The sequence below is a fragment of the Kogia breviceps genome, chromosome 8 (assembly GCF_026419965.1).
Source record: "Kogia breviceps isolate mKogBre1 chromosome 8, mKogBre1 haplotype 1, whole genome shotgun sequence".
NCBI lineage: Eukaryota > Metazoa > Chordata > Mammalia > Artiodactyla > Physeteridae > Kogia > Kogia breviceps.
The window spans coordinates 26,058,522-26,078,408 of NC_081317.1; the positions used below are offsets into that span (position 1 = coordinate 26,058,522).

At 42.6% G+C, this 19,887-nt stretch overlaps 1 protein-coding gene and 1 pseudogene across 15 annotated transcripts in view; one reads left to right on the plus strand and one right to left on the minus strand.

Annotated features, from left to right (window-relative positions):
- The window catches only part of ZNF462 (zinc finger protein 462), a 143,499-nt gene extending 131,394 nt beyond the window's left edge, over window positions 1–12,105 (minus strand). For 7 of the 15 annotated variants that reach the window (XR_009337108.2, XM_059073398.2, XM_067041015.1 and 4 more), the window contains exon 1: window positions 8,901–9,150. The gene's annotated coding sequence lies outside the window, so the exon portion shown is untranslated. Of the gene's footprint in view, window positions 1–6,133; window positions 6,500–8,219; window positions 8,550–8,900; window positions 9,152–12,050 lie in introns of those variants that run through there. The other 8 variants (XM_067041017.1, XM_067041016.1, XM_067041018.1 and 5 more) reach the window with 6 other exon arrangements.
- Window positions 9,760–12,320, plus strand: LOC131761548 (uncharacterized; annotated as a pseudogene).
- Window positions 12,321–19,887: the final 7,567 nt, after the last annotated feature.

Below are 19,887 nucleotides of genomic sequence, written 5' to 3' on the forward strand. Positions count from 1 at the left end.
GAAGAGAAATGTTTCTGGGTGATAAGTACTTGGTATTGAAATCTTTACATAATCTCTAGCTGGTCTCTATGTTCTGGCCATCTTCAGCCGATAACCCAGTGTGCAGATTTTACCCCACGTGTAGGACCCCCAGATCAGGTCCAATCTGGTTTGGGTGATTGATGTGGGATTGCTGACTAACTGGTCACACAGAGAGATGGTGTAATTAGGGATTAGAATAGCTAAACGTTCTGGACCACGGTGGCCTTCTTTTGGATTTTAAAATGCCAAGATTGGATTGACAGACCAGCCTGTGTTGCACGGCTCCAGCAGATGGCTTAATTCCAAACTGGACACAGGCAGTCATCATGGTCTATGCCTTTCCCCTCTGAAGTAAGCACATCTTTGTTCCTCACTTCTTCTAACACCCAGGGCGCAGGTAGAGAAGCTCTATGGATAACCTTAGCAAGGACTATCACATGTTCTGCCCATTAATAATGCAACTACTTTCTGCTGTGCTCTATTCTCTACTTTGCTCCTTTTCCAGGAAAATCTCCACCTAACTCTACTTACTTAATCAGCTCCGGCAAGTTTCCACCTGCCCTCTAGCAGCAACGCCGTCTTTGTAACCCCAAAGTCACATAAATTGTCTCCCAAGCCCAATTCTATGTTTTACAATAAGAACTGACCAAAGAATGTGGGTCTGAGCACTGGTCTTCATATTTCACATGCAATAGGTACCAAATTACAAGGTCTTTTTTCACTTGCTTTATTGTTTTCTTAAAAGCAATGCCTCTCTTCCTGTAGGCTCTTCCCAGTGGAGACCTCTTCTCTTCTGACTTGTCAATCATTCTTTTCCTTCTCCCATCCAAGCAGTCTCTCCATCCCAGCAAATTTCCACCACGTAATTGTGGCAATGCTTTAGCTTACTTTTCTGTTAGCTTAACAACGCTATTTTCTACTTGTGCTGAAAAATGCTAGTTTGCTTTTCTGATGGGCTAATCCGTGTATCCTTTCAAGGCCTAACTTCCCCTACCATGATAGCAGCTGGAGCACTGATTCACAGGTGCCTTCCAAAGCTTTTCATTAGCAATAGAAATGAGATGGTTTAGAAACCCATTTCTTAATCTGCAGGTGAGTACTGGAACCTTTGTGCAGCAAACATCTTTCAAGTACCCCACAATGCGCCACTACACAATTATTTTCTGCCTAATAAGTACAATGGTATAGGCACATTTGTCCCGTCAAAAGGGAGAATGTTCCCTCAAAGGAGATCAGCACCCTGCCTTTCCCCCACCCTCTCTGGCATTTACCAGCTCAAGATAAAAGCACTCAGCTGACATGAGCAAAACTGAAGGACAGTGACTTTCCCCTCTGAAATCTGAACAGGGAAGAGAAGAATTCCAAAATGTGAAGGCCTTAGCTCGTGTTCTGGTTCAACTGGCCAGACGAGGGCTTAGGGAGCGAACTGGCCTTCCCCAGCTGGGCTGTGTGGCAGCTAAGCCTCTCCACAAATCCTGGGCTTCATTACTTCTGACACAGTTGTCTCGCTGGGGCCTCGAGCTCCTTTTGTACTCAGACCAATGTGAATCCGAAGATAAGTCTTGCCTACTAACCTTGGACAAATGCTTAATTTCCTACTAAGTGATCCTAACCCATTTTCATCAGGACCCACTGGTTGCTTGTGGAATTTTCCCCATCTCTCCTTGCACGGTCTTTGTGAAAAGTCTACTCGAAAGCCTGGCAAGTAACTTTCTGAATTAAGCAGTCTTCATCTTCAAGGATTTATTTTTTTGAACAAATAAGTACCTCCCCACCTTCCCTTCACCCTCTGGAGCAGGCTCTGCTCTCTCAATGAAGTTGGGGGTAAGCCGTGGACAGAGCCGGCAGAAGTGTTTTCTTAATATTCAGAAGCAACATGCAGTGAACTAAACAAGCAAACACATGAAAGCAAGGAAATCAATACCAAAATACCCATGACCCAGCACAAAAAGAAACCTTCCCTCCAAGAATAACGCAAGAAAAAAACCCTCTCCAGCTACGAATTAGGCAAGAATGCTTTGAAGACACCAAGTCATGTGCTCACCAGAATTAAAAGACAACGCACTTGCAGGTGAACCATATGGGTAACCTCTCAGCCCACACTACTTTGCCTCTTGTCCTTCCAAGCCCTGAAAAATCCAACTTGGTGCTGGAACCGCAAATCCCAAGACTACAAAAACCCTATGTATGCCTCAGCTGATAAGGACAGGATCCCTTAGAAAGTAGACACATTTTACAAGAGCATTTCTGAGCAGAAAATGTAAATCCAATTGCTCAGCGTGTGCAGTTCTCCAGAAACAAAGTTCAAGGGGACGTAAGATTCAGAAGAGCTTCCTAATAAACTGTCAATGCAACCTAAATTCATAAAAATCCATTTTCCTTTACTTGCAAACTTTTCCTCCTAGGTTTCATAAATCCCAGAGACAGTCCCATTTAGGATTATCTTCTCTCCAATGCCCCCCCCCCACTTTTTTTTTTTTTTCTTCCTCAGTACTGGCATGCAAACCATGCTGTTTTAACTTCTTTCCTGTTCTCCCAGTTCTTCTGGAACATTTTATTTTCGACAGTCAACTCATCTGGAGGAATGCCACACTGAGGTCCAACTGTTTATAGCGTTAACTGTGTTTCTGCTGGAAGTCCACATCCAGCCCTACCTTCTCCAGACTGCCTCCTGGATTAAGAATTTATGCCTTCATTTGGAAGAAGCTTAGAAAATGTGGACACTTCCAAACATCACTCTTCTTCTTTACAAAGTTACTTTCACTTGTCCAAGAGGAATCAGAAATGGAAACCTGTCATCACCCTTCTTCAAGTATTGTCCCATCCCTCTCTCATGGTTAAATGTTGCACGTGCTGTTTCTGCAAGAGAAAACTGGGCCTCAAGAAGATACATGGAGGGCACATTTTTGGATGAGTCTGGAACACTGGGAGGCCACCAGTCATCGTCTTAGACTGGATTTCACTCTCTTGGCCATTCACCAGTATCACAAAATGGCATCCCTACAAGAAGCCAATTGAAATCTGTAGCAGGTTGCAAAATAGATCGCCAGAGTCCAATTGTGGGCACTTTGGTAAGTTGCAGTAGACCCAGACAAACTTCCAAAGAAGGGCATTTGAAAAGGACTCCCCAGCCCTGGATGACAGAACTACAGAGAGGAGGACAACTGGAAGAAAATCACAGCTACAGACCCAAGAGCTAAAAGTCCCACAAACAGAATTGGCCTCTGGAGAGTATCACTTCTATGAATGACCATGCTCGGCCCCAGGCTCCCCAACACTCAGCTAACAAAAATCAATACTCCTGCCCCACTAGCATATGATTTCAGGGTTTCTCAGACAGCCTTACACTCTGGAGAGGAGAGTTGGTATTTCACAAACCGCTACAATCATGGGCACTAAGGCAGTGGAGAAAGGGCACTGGACTGGGAGTCAGCCGACCTGAGTTCTAGGCCTGGCTTTACTACAAATGAACTTTCTGACCTGTGCAAGTCACCTCACGTCTCTGTGCCAGTTTCCTCCTCAGTACAATGCAGGGGGAGGGGCAGATGTGAAGGAGATGATCTCTCTAAGGCACAAAAAAACTAGCTTCTCAATGAAAAGTTCTGAAAGGTGACTATCAGATACTTAATATTCATCATTTAGGGTGTTAACAAGTAGTCAATTTTTAAATGATCTTTATGTTAATTTCTACTTGGGAAATAATATATTTGTCCATAACCCCCAAACCCCCAAAATCTCAGCTTAATTCCGATGTTCCCCGGAGTTCTTTCATAATACAATCAATGCCTCTTTTCTTTTCCTTTCTTATTTTTTTAAGCAACCTTCCCCAAACTAAGACTTGTGCTATTAAAAGAGCTTAGAACTTCCCATTTCCTTGCTAGGGCTAAAATTAAACTGTCCATTCCTTAGGGCCCAACATAACATCTGCCAGATGTCTTGGCATATCACACAAGAAGAGGAATTTTCTTCTAACATTATCTACTTTCCTCTCTGTTTGCTCATAATCAATTAATAGGTCACCAACACCCAGCTAATGTTTCCCTCAAAGCCACCAACTTCCTAAGTATGTGAACTTCAAAAGATGCCTGCTTTCACACACACACACACACACACACACACACACACACACACACACACACACACACTCTCTCACAGACACTTGATTTTTTTTTTTCAGCTCACTAGATTTTAGTAATAGACACTGGAAATATTTCCCCCACTTCTTCTGAATTTCTTAGTTTCCATATACCAATATCCAATCATACACCCATGTCAGGTCCTTTCCAATCTTAGCTCATTATTTATATATTTCCTAATTTGTGAGTGTGGTATTCATTGTGAATTAGCCTCTCTATTCCCCAGCCATCAACTTGAAACATTCAATGCAGCTTTGTCAGTGTTCTGTCCCATGAGGCAGTGAACTATAAGTCTGATAAAGGCACATACCACAAAGAAGATAAGTAAGGTTACCTTAACCAAGAAATCTCAATACCAGGAAAGAATCCAAGATAGACGAGACCCTATTAAACTCCATCACATTGAAAACGGGACTCTTTCCCAAGGCAACTTTACCATTCTTTCCTTTCAGGAAAACTGACCACAAGTACTTTAAAGTCCATTAGTACAGTTGGATTTCTTTTTTCCCCTACTGTCTTCCAGAAGACTCATTAGAAAGAAAAAAAATATATATATATATACACATATATATACAAAATAATTATTTCATCTAAAAGTTGTCTCCAAAGAGTAAGGAAAAAAACAAATCTTGGAGGAATCTGATCAATGAATTAGATGGACATAAATCTAATATGAGAAGGATTATGGAATCCGAAGACACAACAAGAATCTTCTTTATGGCAGTGTACATCACAGCTCACATAGACTTCTCCAGAATGACTTCTCTCTGTGATACATGACAGCAAATTAGGTAAAAACTTGCCTAATGAGCCTCATCAACTTGACGTCTCAAAAACAAAAAGGATCTCTGAGCTTTGACATCAAATGAGAAGGTTCCATTGGACACTTTTTACTTCTCTCATAGTGGTTTATCCTAAATACTTGTCCCATTTTAAATGCATATATCTAGAAAAATGCAAGAAACCATGTCTTGAATATAATGGTACTTCTCATGTTGAAGAGCATCAGAGATGGATGTGTCTCTTAGGTAACCAGTTAGAACACATTCTCAAACTCCAAAATGCCTCTTAGACACCTAATTTTTTCCCTCCAGAAAACCTCAGCTCTAAGGCTGAATACTTGGTTGCAAAGTAAAAAATATGAGTCAAAAAACATGGTTGCTAGACTGGCAACCAGTGTGTCAGCTTTTTTTCCTATTGAAAGAAGTAATTAACCAGATTTCCTGGTATCAACATCAACAACAAAGACATCACGGAAGTTTGCTTCAAGATCAACTATAATGTACTTATGTTTACATAGACATATATGGTTAATTAGATGCAAAACTATCTGGTAATTGCTTCCCCAAATAACTCTTTTTATCCCATTGCATTTGAACTTCCGAGTTTGAATATGTAGCAAATACATACATGCATTAGTAATTTTAAATATAACATTGCTGACATTCTACTTAAGAGCAAAAGTAATGGTATCAAAAAGTAACATTCACTAAATGAATAATAAAAGGTATGATTCCAAGTAAGATTTTTTTAAGTGCTCTTGGAGAGCCCTAGGTTTTTAATAAAGAAGCAGAGCTCTGAAGAGAAGTATTTTTAAATGAGCATACACATCAACTGCAAATCTTGAAAACCATACATCTTCGTCTGCAAAAACAGGGTTTTACTTCATTGACTATGGACAATTATCAGCTAAAAAACCATGTATTTCTCCTCTCCTTTCACACCTTTCAGAAGAACAATAACCCTCAATTAATGACACAACAGTTTGGTTTGAAAAATGTGATGTTGTCATATACAGCACTGAGCATTTACTGAATGACACTGCTCCCAGTTACTCAACAGAATATAATTACATCTGGAATCTAAAACCACCTCAATCTGCACAAAAATACTGTGGACATAAAGAACTTCACACACACAAATCTGACACATAATGAGAAAGCAAAGCAAGAAAAAAGCTGGTATAAGTCGCTCACCAATGTGTTCTTATTTCTGTTGAAGCTGGTACCTTGCTATATTTCTCCTTAGTTGAAAACGAGGTCCAATCAGCCTCCTTACAATATATTATTAATTGGTTCTGAATCTCCTCCAAGTTTTCACTCCACTGTGGAGCCTTCCTCACCTATCTTCAAGAGTCCGTCTAAAATTCTTCCAACATCTTCCCTCATCCTCAAGATGGCTACCTTACCTAATGGAAAAGCAACATCTTCATGGTTGGCTTTTATAAATTCCTCAAGCATTTCAGGATTTAGTTCTTTACTTGGATCAATTACATACATTCTCTAGAACTAATCTGTGAAGAACTCCAATCAGTGTGTGTGGACTGGGTAGGTTTGGGTCCTTTCTTCAAATCATCCTCACAAAATGTCTTCCTCTAAGACTAATAAATTCCTCCCAATTAGAAAGGTGAAGCTACCTGGACAGAAGGTTTTCTCAACTGACATAATACTTTAAAATTTTGTTTCCATAGTGACATTGTTCAGAAGACATCTGATATTTCTGAAGACTTAACAATACTTGAGAACACAGAAAAAAACAGCAGAATGGAAGGGAAAAGGGAAAACAAAGGAACTAAAAGAAGGCCTATTACACAAATGGAGCATCCTGAAAAGAAATGTAGACCTTCAAGAAACTGGTGTCAGCCCGTCTTAGAGTTCCTCTGAGATCTTGCAGGATTTGCTGTTGCTGCTGTTGTTTTGCAGAAATCAACCCCAACCAGACAATAAAGTCTTGCAATGCATCAAAACATGATGATAACCAAGCCCCAGAACTCCAAAAATCTCAGCTCAGGGCCACCACCATCTTCACAATGAGGAAATCACATTTCCTGGTGACTTGCAGGAGACCTGGAGCAGCTTAAAGTTGTGTGAAGACCTCAGTGGAAAAATGTTTAAGGTTTTCCTTGCCTTTCCCGAAGGAGGTCAAAACCCCTCAGGTCCACTCAAAAGGAGAGAAAAAAAATTCCAAAAGTTTACTTTAAATTGGCCACAAACGCCTCCATAACTTGTGAAAGCACTCCTTAGGTGGGAGAAAAATGTGAGCAGCCCTTCCAAGCCCCTCATTTCCTTGCATAATGAACAGATAGTGAGGAACCACCACAAGATTCACCCCCTGGAAAGGGAGAAGAAGGCTGGCAAGCCTCCTCCTCCAGCCATCACCAACAGAGCTTCAAAATGGAGACATCCATAATTTTATAAACACTTCTCAGCTTTGTCTCCTGGAAACCCGCTCTCCTCCATTTTCTGGTGGAGTTACAACATGACACGGGCTTACCTGACTCAGTTCCCAGCTCTCAACCAAACTAGTTACTTCCTCAAAAATCCTGCAAGCCACCTCCAGAAACAAAACCAAAGCAAACCAAAAAGCCAACACAGACACTCAGACACAGCCCCCCGGGAGCCCTGGGAGAAAGCCCCAACTGGTTGGTCTTTTCCCATCCCAGACGCGTGCTTAAAAATGAAACTTTTTTTTTTTTTCAGTAGGGGAGGAATATAAAAGGAACTCCAGGCAGCCTCCCTCCCTCTCTGTAGGTTAGAAGCTACAATGAAAAGAAAATGAGGGTTCCTCCAGGAATGGTGAAAAAGCCTGGAGAATGAACGTGAGAAGAAGCTTTGTGTTTTGGAGTCTGGACTGGAACCAAAGCAGACAGCTTGCAAATGGAGGACAGGGAGATAAAGAAAGGGAAAGAGAGGGGCTGCTCCTCTGGTGGGCGGCTGCGGCTTCCCCTGCGCCTGGAAGGAGGACAGACCCCTGGGAACTGCACCAGGAGTCAGGCGACCCCCAGGCCCCTACTTGGGGTCTTTTTTCCCTTCCTCCGAGGAGAGCCAAGCGTGTGTAATGGCTTCTCCTCTCCAGAAACCGTTGTCCTCCTCCACCAGACGCTTCTGAACCCCCGGCCTGGAGACAGCTCCTCAGCTGCTCCTGAACCTGCGCCCCCCAGCCGGCCGGCGCCCCCCGCTCCTCGCCTATCTGCTCACCAGCAGCACCGGCAGCCGCCGCCGCCCCCCGACACATCCCGACCCCGCATCCCAACTTCGGGGAGAGAGAGAGCGAGCCAAATACCTGAGGAAGAGGGGGGTGCCAATCCGCACGGCTTTGCCATCGGGCTGGGGACAAGCAGACAGAGAGGGGGAAAGGAAGGAGAGGGACAGAGAAAGAAAGAGGTCAACCCGCTCAGGTCGGGGCGGCCGGGAGCGCTCCCTCCTCGGCCCCTTGCTCTTTCCCTCTGGCTCTCGGCTCAGGTCTCCCCGACTCCCGCCCTCCGCCCCCCTCTCTGTCCCTTACTCCTGTGCCCACACCAGGAGCATCCGTCCTAAGTCTCCAGCTCTCTCCTCACTCATCTTTTATTTTCTCTTCTCTCCATAGAACTACACGAAATTAATTAAGCCACAGCGCTCCGCTCCCCCCCGGCAGAAGGAACAGCCAGCAGGAAAAGCACAGCCACCTCCACTGCCACCACCACCACCTTCTCCTCCTCTTCCTCCCTCGCTTCTCCTCCTCCTCCTCTTCCTCCTCCCCCTCCAGCTCTCTCTCCCTCCTCCTCCTCCTTCCCCCCTCCTCCTCCTCTTCTCTCTCGCTTCTTCTCTCCCAACAGCCAGTCCATGCAGGGGACTTCCTCTCCTCCCCGCTCCACCAACCCTCCTTGGCCGAATGAATGAGCGCGTTTGTGCCTCCACCACCCCGTGCTCTCCTCCCCGCAGCACTCGGACCACCCCGAGGTGCTGGTTAATTGCAGTAACTTACTGAAGAAGCGTCCCGGCGCCGGGAGGTGTTTCGGGTTCTCCAGCCCCACCGCCTCCTTATCCTTTTTCTCTTTCTCCTCTTCCTGCTCGGGTTATTGTTGTGGAAGTTGTTTGGGAGTCTCATGTGCTTCTGCCGGGTCTCAGCAATGGAGGATCGCCATCTTCCCTGCCTTCCTCGGCTCTTCAGACTCGCTGCAGCTGCAGATGACCTGAGATATCCGTCTCTCTCTCCCTCTCCCTCTCTCTCCCTCCCTCCCTCCCTCTCACTCTCTCCCTCTCTCTCTCTCCTCTTCTCTCTCCTCTCCCTTTCCCTCGCGCGCTCTCTCTCTCTCTCCCTCTCCCTCCCTCTGTGTCTCTCTCTGAATAATGAGCAACCAGAGGGAGAGAGAAAGCAAGACAGAAAGAGAGAAGGCAGACAATCTTCTCCTGCCACACAAAACGCCGGAGCACCAGGGGGTGCGCGAAGCCTTTCTAATAACAACAACAACGCGCAGGAGAGAGAAAGAAAAAAGAAAGAAAGAAAGAAAGAAATGAGGAAAGGGCTGGAGGGGGGGAAAAGGAAGAATTATCCAAGAGCTGAGAAGAACAGGAGAAGGTGGAGGAGATGCTGAGGCTGCGGCTGCTGTCCCCCCTCCCCCCCGCCCGCCGCCCCCCCCCCCCCCCCCGCTGATCCCCAGAAGGAGGCAAGGTGGTTGCAAAGTTAAGGCTGGGACATTGTCTTTGTCACTCAGAGCAACACAGAGCCAGGCCAGTGAGACGCAAGAGGAGGCGGTGGCGGAGGACGAGGTGGTGGTGGAGGAGGAGGAGGAAGAGGAGGAGAAGGAGGCAAAGGAGGAGGAGAAGGGGAAGAGGCAGATGAGATGAATAAAGACCTGCGGAGAAGGCGGTGCGAGGAGCGCGGCGGCCGGGCTGAGGCGTGCGCGCTCGCGTCCCGGAGGCGCCCGGCCGCCCCGGCCGGCAGAGGAAGCCCCCAGTGAGGACCCTGTCCGGTCGCTCATAGCGCTCCCACCATCAGCCCTGCCCGAGGCGCCGAGCCCCGGCCCCAGAGAGTCCCTTGCACGCATCCATCTAGAGGCCAATCTTTGCAAAGAACACACATTGGGAACTAGAGGTTGCAAGTCTAAACCCAGATAAACCACGTGGGGCTTTTTAATCCCTTTCCAGCTTGCGGTGTATCTCCAGTGAAAAGCTCAAATTGTCCATTACTGACACGTATTTTGAAGTCTTCTCCTCCGAAATAAAGGCTCATTGTGCATTTTACTTCTTTTCTGATATGGTAAGGGGGGGGTTGGGGGAGGAAAGAACCCATCATTCTGAGCCTCGGAACCACCACTTTCTTTTCCTAACTTGTGAAGTGTTTTGACGGCGCACCAAAACGGGGGGGCGGGGGAGCCTACTTAAATAACTTTACACTCTCCAGCCCCGCGTTGCTTGCACTTTCTGGCTGATCATCTGAAGGCTCGGAAAGTAACAATCTGAGCTCCTAATGATAAGGTGTCATGGTGTTGAAGACAAGAGAGCCAAGATGAAGCTTTCACACCTTGAATTTTTATTTAGTGTAATTTCCCACAAATCGTTCTGAGCTATTTATTTTGCAAAGGTGTGGGTTTACCCTCCTCTCTCACTAGGTCTAATGTCTCCTAAGGATTTAATTTGATGGTGGGAAGGGGGCGGGGGGTGGTGCCTACAGTATAAAAAAATCAATATCGCAAGTCAGGAGCAATTGAAGTTCAAGGGCATGGGCTGCTTGTACCATTTCTATTTCTCGCATCCTCGAGCTGGACATCAACAGCCTCGGGAGAGAGAAACACGCAGCGCGCGGGGCAGAGACCTTAATTAAAGTTTCTTTTGTCCGCGTCTGAATTGGGGGATGTTGCTGGATTCCTTTGCATTGGGGAGAGCGCATCCGGTGGAGAAGGCGCGGTGGGGAGGATCCAGGGCAAGACTGTCCTCTGTAATACTCACTACCTCCCCCGCAAACCCAACAACAGTCCGGGAAGATATCCCCGTAAACCCACACAATGAAGGGGAGGAGGAGACGCGCGCGGAGTTGGTTCCCACCAGACAGCGGGGTTTTATAAACAGATCGGAATCCTTTTCCAAGCTTTTCCCCAATCGTTTATTCCGGGGCAGAATCTCTCACCCAGAGACACGATTTCACCCCCTTCCAGTCAACACTTCCTGCCCTTTTCTCCTCCCACTCACATTGAAAAGCTTGGGAGCCCTAAAAGGGTGTTGATGGCGGGGATGATAAATAAATAAATAAATGACACTCTACGCGTGCGGTGGAGGAGAAAGGAGGGGGAGGGAGAGGCAAAGCGAGGAGAGGGAAGAGAAAAAGTAGGGAGAGGAGAACCAGGAGAAGAAAGCTCAGAGGCGAAAGGGAAACAGTAGTCAAAGCAAGAAGAGAAAGAAGAAAGGAGAGAGGAGGACGGTAAGGCTGTTCAGGACTGAAATGACCCTGGCTTTGAACAGACTTGGGAGGACTCCCAGTCCAGGTGCCTGGAAGGACCTGGGGATAGTCCTCCTGCCCCGAGCTCCTCCCCCCACCCCCACCCCTGGGACCCCAGGGGTGTCTGAGCCCTGGCCGCCGCTCCCCCATAAATTCCTCGTGGCACCGAGAGGAAGCACGCCAGGTCTCCGCCGTCCCTTCACTGCCCCGGCTGATAATTTACCTCTTTGTCTTTAATAAAAAGCTGACTTTTTTCTGTCAAGCTCTGCACCGGGAAAGTAACAATCGTATTTCAGGTTGAAAGCTTCTATTACTGCTGGGTTTTGGAGGCTGTGATAAAATCTTCATCGACGTGAAGGTTCCTTCTGGTTGGCTTGGGTCGGAAGTCCTAAGATGGGGGCCGCCCTTCCCCGGGGGCAGGGGGGCAGGGGCGCGGGGAACCCGGCGGTGCGGAGGGAGGAGGAAGCGACGAGGTCAGAGGAAACCCAAGACTCCCGGGGCACCAAAGGGCTTCCCGCAGTCGGGGAATGAGCCCTGGGGAGGAGCCTTTCGCGAGAACGTGAGCGCGCCCCAACACGCCTCAGACCTCATAAACCCACTTGGCAAAGACCGGAGAAGCGGCTGGCGGACCGACTGCGGTGAACTCAAGAAATTAACCTTGCGCAGCAATTAAACGGGCTGCCGCCCTTTCAGACTCACCTCGAGCGACCGTGATAGAGAGCTCCCGAACCGGCCGCGGGGGGACCTGGCTCCTCCCTCCCGTCCCAGGAGGAGAGGACAAAAAGGGGAGATGGACTTGGAGATGGCCCCGCCCTTCAAACGCTCCAATCCTTGGAAACTAAACCTCCTCTCCAAGCCTCCACGTCTAGAAGGGACAAAGGCAGCGAGGAGATCCAGAGACCGATGAGGGAGATAGGTGGCTTTCGGGCTTCTCAAGTGGGTGCTTTGGGCGAAAGGTACAATGGCTGAGTTTCCATTCCAAATACAGGATAGTCTTTAGAAGACCATCTTCTGGTTTAGAAGCAAATTGACTTACCAAAGCCGTGAAGCAAACTATTGCAAAACTCTCGCATAGCCCTGCTTTTTGAATGTGGAGGGCTAAAATTTCAGTTAACGATGCCATACACAAATTTTTCGACTTTTTTTGAAGTCACAAGTGTCTTAACTATCCATCTAAGATAATTGAAAGAAATTAACATGAAAGAAATAAACATGGTGGGGGAGTGGGCTTTTTGTTTGCCTGCTTGTTTCTATTGGGGGTAGCTTTCTTTCAAATGATAGGAAAGCATTTGGATAAATAAAAGCTAGGTCACTCAAGGAAAGTGTTGTGGCTGAAGGTTTTAGTGAAAACCTTGACAAACTTGGCACTTAAGTAGCTGTAATTATGCTTTGCCATTAGCGGACCATTAAGATATACAGGAGAAAGTTCACACCTCCTGCTGTTTCATTCCCTAAGAATATTCGCAAAGATAATACAAGCCTCGTTGGGTTATCTTCTCCACCAGGAGGGTTAATTTCTAAAATTTTTAATTAAAATGGAAAAGCTTAGGTTTTGTACACAGGCAACAATGTGAGGCAAGTCTCGTGGGGACTCATTGGCTCTGTGAAATTTGCCTTTTGTTACTGTACCCTATGCCATTATTCCCCTGGAGTCATATGGGATTTCAAGACTTTGTTAATGTTCCAGGAAGTATGAATACGTGGGAAGTCTGGACTTTCTTCTCCCTTATCATGGGTGACTGGCATACAGACTCCTCATAAAGGGAAATTATGGCTCATCAAAAGAGTGACTTTATGAGCATTAATAGAATAATAAATCTTGCAATTTTAGTTCAAGAAACAGTGGAGTCCTACAATCAGAGTGACCCATGCAAATATGATCCACTTACTTGCCCAACTCTAGCAGGATAGGGAGAGTCTGTAAATCATTTTGGTTTTTAAAGGTTAGGAAAGGAAAGTGCCCAGACCTCTCAAAAGTGTTTATGGGGGGAAAGGGGACTTCTATCCCCTACAGGAAGGAATCATGGAAAGAAGGAAGAGTTGGTCCAGAGGCTACATTAAAAAGATAGAATTTCAACCGAAACAAGAGTGAATAGATGTTTTAATGTCATTGTTTCAATTTTTACATTATATCATATAAAAAAGGAAAAGTCCTGCTTCCTGAAAACTATGCAAATAAAAATTCCAGTTTATAATCCCACTTTCTAAATTCCAGTTGGAAAACTGTTCAGGCTGATGATTTTAGCAAAACAGAGTAAATGAATAGAGAGTATGGCTTTTTCAGAAGTCTTAATTATTCCGTCCTTAAACATTTGACCACACACCTCTTGAACTTGGTGGTATTTTCCTTCCTATGTAAAACTAATTTCCCATGCCATCCAATATAGTCTTTTTACTATCTGAGTTATTTTCAATGGGCTATTTATTTTGAATTTTTGAGATCTTTTACTGTTGTTGGAAATGACTAGTCCTTGAAAAGTTTTTTTTTAAGACTTCAAATTGGATAATTATGGACTCTCCAGATATTAAAAAAGTGAAGTCACTAACACACCTTCTTTCTGATCCCTTACCGAAAAATCAATATGTTTTCATAAACCCAAACCTAAACATATGTAACTAGTTGACTAGTGTCCACGCCTAGGGACAAGTGACTGAAAGAAGAAAAACGTGGATAATTCATGATTCTGAACAGCTCCCAAAGGAAGAGAAATTGCGATAACTTATATTAAACTTCCCCTGTGTGAATCTTTGTATGCATACCTTTGGGTACCAAAGAAGATGTTTCAATAACAATGTTCTAAAAAAAATTTGTTTTTAAGTCTCTTGCCCATAGGTAGAAGTTAAATTTACAGTTCTATCAAACTAGTTACTGTAATATGGACCATTCATGCGGAATGTCCATTAACCATTGAATATTTGTTTAGCATCTACAATATGCCATATTCAACTGAATACCAGGGATACGAAGATGAATAAGAGAAGATGAGTCAAAGTCTAAATGCATGATCTACTTCAGGAACCACTAGCTTTAAAATGCCATTATATGGATTTATATAGAACTTTAGATTTTTACTCACTCAAAAGCAATACAGGACTTTGGCCAATAAGGAGACTATGATTAAGTTGAACATTTTTGTTCGTGCTATAGAGTTAGTAGGAAGTAATATTGTGTTAAAATAAAATTGTGGTATTTTATTTTAAAGCCAGTGTCTTGCCTTAACTCATAATTTAACATGAAATTCTAACTAGAGAAGATCTTTTTAGGAAGAAAGAGCTGTGTTAGATCAACTATGATTAGATTAACCAAAATTCATAAGAAAGACTCAACTGAAAGATTGTCTATTTTTTGAGGTATCCCGTCTAGCAAACAGACCAGTATTTCCAGATTCCTACTACTTGCATTCAAACTGAAGCCCAGAGAGGGGATGTGACCTAGTCAGGAACACAGAGCTGGTCAAAGGCGGTCAGCTTTACAAGCTCTGCTTCCATGCAGTTTCCTAAAGTTATCATTCTGATATCACCTTCAAGATTTCTTTTTTTTTTTGACATGCTTCCATACTACTTGTACTGTTATTTACTTAACATATATTATTATTTTTTTTTTTTTTAATTTTTTTTTTGTGGTACGTGGGCCTCTCACTGTTGTGGCCTCTCCCGTTGCAGAGCACAGGCTCCGGACGCGCAGGCTCAGCGGCCATGGCTCACGGGCCCAGCCGCTCCGCGGCATGTGGGATCTTCCCGGACCGGGGCACGAACCCGTGTCTCCCGCATCAGCAGGCGGACTCTCAACCGCTGCGCCACCAGGGAAGCCCAACATATATTATTTTTAAATGAACGTAAAAAAATCTTAGATCCATCAAAAGTAATATGACTAATGAAATCACAAGTCCAATGGACTATTAATATATAAAATTTTAATACACATCAAAATAAATATATTATTAAAATTAGAATAAAGAAAAAAGATTTTGGATTAAAAAACTAGTCTGATAGTATACATGCCAAACTCTTAATGGTAAGAAGTGAGAAAGGTGCAAAAGAAAGTGTTTGAGTTATTTTTTTTGTGTACAAACAGGAATCACTTTTATAATTTAAAACCTAAGAAAAAATTGTATGGTCTAAGTGGTGGCTAGCATAGCCCCAAAGTAAGCCTTTTCATTATATATACTTAGAGGAATTAAACATTAGCACAAGTCTTTTAAGTGCGATTTAACAATATATATTTAAAGTCTTAAAATGTTCACACTTTTTGTTCCCTTAATTCCTCCTCTTAGAATCTACCCTAAGGAAACAGTCAAAAATGTAGAAAAGATTTACACAAAAAAATGATAGAGGTAAAGTAAACAATTGAAAATAACTTGTGATTAGGAGAAGAGGAATGGTTAGTCAATAATAAATCTCCACTATGACATATTAGGCAGCTTAAAATTATTTACAAAGATTTTGTAATTAAATAGAAAAATGGCCTCATGCTAGGTAAAAGACCTAGACATAAAGTTATGATCACTGATTCTTTTTTCATAATGCACATACTCAGAAATCACTTTCAAAGGAAATATACCAGGGTGTCAATAGTAAATTGACTTATTAAAATTTTAGGAAATGTGGAACTTATAAGTGATCTATATAAGTTATATAAGTATATAAACCACATATATTTTTTTAAAAACCACATATATACATATATGTGTGTGCCTATACATATATACACACACGACGGAGTTGACTGCTTTGTTTGCACTGAATTGTCAATTATCTGTTTTAGTATTTCAAAACATTTGAAAGTTAAATGATAGAACCCACTTTTATGTGTCTGGTAATTATAAATATGTCTTGAAGATCTTATTAATATTGCTAATAAAACTGTGTCACAGTATCTGTTTTTCACAAAGATAATTTAATTTGCTTTTTACAGGGAAAATAGGAAGATTTGAATGAGTATTTTGAGTACATTTTATATACAAAAGGAAACTTAGGACCAAAGAGATTGAATGATTTAACCTAAGGTCTTCTGACGCTAATAGTGTAAAGAAGAGTAAAGTCCAGTTCTCCCAATTTCTACTGTTATATTTTGAAATCTAGAATACCATACAATCTCAAAAATATTGCCAAATACTATCAAAGGAAATTTTCTTTTGGCCCATATGAAAAAAAGGTTATCGTCATCAAATATGTGAATGAAAGCTGATACTCTTTTACACCTAAAAAATTAGCAGAAATATATACTGTATATGTATCTATATCTATATTTATATTTCCCAATTGTTAAGAGTATATATAATTCTCAGTTGTTGAAGATATGGAAAAATAGACCCTCTAGTTCTCTGTTAGTGGAAATACGAAAAGTTTTAATCTTTCTGGATGTATTAGAAGTCTTTAACCCAGGAATTTAACTTTTTTAAATTGACTTAGGAAATGTTAATAACTGTCATCAAAAACTTTTGTACAAGGGAGTTCCTTGTGGCATTAATACCCCACAACAAGTGATTGGTTAAAGAAATTATGTTCATCTATGTAATAGGAAGTTATATAGCTATCAAATTCTGTAAGAAATATTAAATGATAGTGAAATATTTACATGATTTTTCGATAAGGGGAAAAATAGATTTCAAAACAATATGTATAACACTATCCCATATTTGTCAATGTGTATGTGCATCTAGGCATTGAAAAATAATTTAAAAAGTATAATCAAAGTGTTAACGGTAGTTTTTTCCAGGTGATGTATTTTTTTCTAGGTGATGTAATTATGGGTACATTATATATTTTTTTCCACTGTGGCTTCTTAGATTTTTAAACATTTGTACAATGAATCTCTCTCCTTTGCAATTAGAAAGAAAAAGATTTAGAACTCCCAAATAAACTTTGCTAGCACAAGATTTCTTTTATATCATAAAGACTGACCAAACCAAATGTTTGTCTAATTTGTAAAAAACAAAAATTTTAACTGTGCGGTTTTATTAATCATTATTGTTGAAAATGCACACACCTTGAAATCCTTGCATACATTCATTTGATTCCCCAAACAGCCTTTACCCAGAGTTCAATGCTTCTAGTACAGATTTTGGGTTATAACTTACAGCACCAAGGTTAACTTGACTGCATCCACCAACCATCACCCATGACTGACCCCTTGTAGATTTCATGTGAGTTGCCCTTTCAGGAGAGTCTATATATACTCTCTCCTGTCTACTACTTTGGGGTGTGCTTTCCCAGCAAGCTGCTAAAAACAGTGTTTCGCAAAAGTTACTCATTGGCTACATGTTCTTTTAAATATCTGGAATGCAGAACAAGTTTATTTTTTAGTATCTTTCTGATATTTTTCAAGGTGCATATTTTAAGTGAGGGGTGTGTGTGTGTGTGTGTGTGTGTGTGTGTGTGTGTGTGGTATGAGGGCCTCTCACTGTTGTGGCCTCTCCCGTTGCAGAGCACAGGCTCCGGACACACAGGCTCAGCAGCCATGGCTCACGGGCCCAGCCGCTCTGCGGTATGTGGGATCTTCCCGGACCGGGGCACGAACCCGTGTCCCCTGCATCGGCAGGCGGACTCTCAACCACTGCGCCACCAGGAAGCCCAGAGTGAGTATTTATTGATTTAATGTTTATAATAAAGACAAATCCAGCTCTAACAACGAACATCTACTTACTAGTTTCCAGCTCCTGCTTTTATGAGTGATGACCTTGGGCTCCATGCATCAGTTTCCACATCTGTAAAAGAAGTATAATTAAATACTTACAGGATTGCTGAGGATTTTTTAAAATTAATTTTTATTGGAGTGTAGTTGATTTACAGTGTTGTGGTTATGAGGATTTTTTTAAAATGTATATAAGGAACATGAAAATCTGTAACTGCTAGCTAATATTATGATCTATGTTCTTTTTCTTTCTTTCTTTCTTTTTTTTTTTTTTTTGGTCACAGGACACGACATGTGCTATCTCAGTTCCCCCGTCAGGGATCAAACCTGTGTCCCCTGCATTAGAAGCATGGATTCTTAACCACTGGACCACCAGGGAAGTCCCTGATCTATGTTCTTATAGCTTTACTGTGAGGTGGCATAGGTGAGGTGAAGAGCCCTAAATTTGGAGTCAAGAGTTAGGTATCAGACTTCTCTAGTGGCCCAGTGGTTAAAAATCCACCTGCCAGTGCAGGGGACACGGCTTCGAGCCCTGGTCCGGGAAGATCCCACATGTCACAGAGCAATTAAGCCCGTGCGCCACAACTACTGAGCCTGAGCTTTAGAGTCTGCGAGCCGCAACTACTGAAGCCCGTGCGCCTAGAGCCCGTGCTCTGTAGCAAGAGAAGCCACAGCAATGAGAAGTCCAGGCACAAAGAGTAGCCCCTGCTTGCTGCAACTAGAGAAAGCCCCCGTGCAGCAACAAAGACCCAACACGGCCAAAAATTATAAATAAATAAGTAAATTTATTTAAAAAAAAATAGTTAGGTATCTAGTCCAGGAAATCAAAACCAGAATATGTACACATAACAAAAGAAATTCATTATATTTAAACAAATCTTTAAAATCAACAGTGATCATTTAAAATAAAAAACCTAAGTATGAGAAATTGTATCTAAGTTCTCCTATTACTATTTATTTCTGTTAGTTAGTTCACTTTGTCATTTGCTAAAACTCAGCCACCAGGCACGTGGCAGTAGGGCGAAAGGATTTTTTTAAAATTAATTTTTATTGGAGTATAGCTGCTTTACAATGTTGTGTTAGTTTCTACTGTACAGCAGAGTGAATCAGCTATACGTGTACATATATACCCTCCTTCTTTTGGATTTCCTTCCCATTTAGGTCACCACAGAGCATTGAGTAGAGTTCCCTGAGCTATACAGTAAGTTCTCATTACAAAGGTTTTCTAAAGTGGACAAGGAAATCTTAAGATCGAGAAAAATTTTTTATTGATATCTCAAATCCAAGAAATAGTTGTATAGGCTCAGAAAAATCCATACAATGCAGGAATTGTTATAATAAAGGTAAATAAATAAACAATAGCAAATGGGGAGCATTTTATTTTACTTCATTTTTCTGTGAATTGTATAGAGATCACCATTGTTCATTGGTCTAGCTTCTGGATCAGCACTGTTCCGTTGGAGCACAATTTGAAAACCACTGATCTATTCCAGATGAGAAAATGGTCTCAAGGAAAAGTGATTTGTCCAGAATTACAGACTAAGGTATTGAAGATCCAGACCTACCCAGTTCCTCTTTATGGCAATTTCTGCTCTTCTAGCAAAAGAGATTTCCTTGAGCTGGTATTAAACCAAAAACTCAGTTACCTTCTTTTTTCCTTCCCTCCTTCTCTTCCTCCTCCCTCTCTCCCTTCCTTTCTAAGGTTTCCCAGAAATGAGAAACTGTACTCTACATGACCAACAATAATTACGGCTTAGTCAACCAGTAAATAATTGTTATGCTTTCTCTAAATTATTTTGATGACTTTCAGTTCATTTCATCTTTTTTTTCTAACCCAGAGGATTAGCAAAACAGCTAATAAGAGTCTTCATATATCAACATCTTCTGCTCCTTGGGAATGTT